This window comes from Orycteropus afer, unplaced genomic scaffold (genome assembly GCF_000298275.1).
Source record: "Orycteropus afer afer isolate SDZICR_OR568_19922 unplaced genomic scaffold, OryAfe1.0 scaffold00131, whole genome shotgun sequence".
Classification (NCBI taxonomy): Eukaryota; Metazoa; Chordata; class Mammalia; order Tubulidentata; family Orycteropodidae; genus Orycteropus; species Orycteropus afer.
Genome location: NW_006921718.1, coordinates 2,697,580 through 2,699,068, shown reverse-complemented (window position 1 = coordinate 2,699,068; position 1,489 = coordinate 2,697,580). Strand labels below are relative to the sequence as shown.

Here is a 1,489-nt window from a genome sequence, read left to right as displayed (position 1 = left end):
ATACTTAAAAATATACATTTCTTTTTTTTTTTTTTAGTAAAATTACCAAGCTGTATAGTCATCACTACAAATCAGTTTTAGAACATTTCCATCACTCCAATAAAATTCACAAACCAGGAAACTAATCTACTTCTGACTTTGTAATAGATTGTCTTTTCTGGACTTTTCATATAAATGAAATCACATAACATGTACTTTCTTGTGTTTGGTTGCCTTCACTTAGCATAATGTTTTTATCTTTAGGTTCATTCATGTGGTAGCATGTATCAGGAATATTTCTTTTTACTGCTTAATATTATTCCATTGTGTGGATATGCTGTATTTTATATAGTATATATAAATAAATATATAGATATATAAATGTTGTCTATAACATTTATCAGTTGATGAATATTTAGACTGTTTCAAATTTGGGGCTATTAAGAATAATGCTACCGTGAACATTTATTTGAAAAGTCATTGTGCTGACAGAGAGTGGAAATGCTGGATCATATGACAAATTTAAATTTAACTTTCTAAGAAACTGCCAAACTTTTCAAAGCAGTTGCACCATTTTACATTTCTCCCAGCAGTGTATGAGGGTTCCAGTTTGTGGTGGTGGGAATAAGGTCCCACAGAGTCAGCTCTGACTTACAGTGACCTTATATATAACAGAATGAAATGTTGCCTGCTCTCTGCCATCCTCACAAGAGTATAGGTATGTTTGAACAAACTACTACGGCCACTCTGTCAATCTATCATCTCACTGAGGGGCTTCCTGTTATTCCGTTGATCTTCTACTTTACCAAGTAAGACATCCTTCTCCAGAGATTGGTACATCCTAATAATATGTTCAAAATAAGCAAGACAAAGTCTTACCATCCTTGCTTCTAAGGAGTATTATGGCTGTACTTCCTTCTAAGACAGGTTTATTCATTATTCTGGCAATTCATGGTGCATTCAATATTCTTTGCCAACACTGTACTTCAATGCATCAATTCTTCTTCTGTCTTCCTTTGTCACTGTCCACCTTTTACATGCATATGAGGTGCATGAAAGTACCATGGCTTGAGTCAGATGCATCTTAGTCTTCAAAGTGATATCTTTCTTTTTTAAGATTCTAAAGAGGATTTTTGCAATAGATCTCCCCAATAGGATATGCTTTTTTCTTTCTTGATATCTGCTTCCATGCGCATTGACTGTGGATCAAAGTAACATAAAATCCTTAACAATTCAATGTTCTCTACATTTATCAAGATGTTGCTTACTGTGATGGTTGGAGCTGTGCGTCAGCTTGGCTGGACCCCAGTTCTGTATGGTTGTTCCCATGATGGGATTGGATGACTGTGTTCTGAGTGGCCAATCTGTTCAGGGGGAGTTTCCCTAGGGGTGTGGCCTGCTTCCAGGATACCCAGGGACATCCTGGGAAGAGAGACATTCTTCTGTGGATCGGGATTCTGTTGTGCTGCCTACAACTATCAGTGAGTGAGCAGTCCACCATTCAGCCTGG

The 1,489-nt window shown here is 36.9% G+C and overlaps 1 protein-coding gene across 1 annotated transcript in view; it reads right to left on the bottom strand.

Moving 5' to 3' along the window:
* Positions 1–1,489, bottom strand: part of MAP4K3 (mitogen-activated protein kinase kinase kinase kinase 3) — a 353,947-nt gene that overhangs the window by 212,328 nt on the left and 140,130 nt on the right. The gene's annotated exons all lie outside the window — the stretch shown is intronic.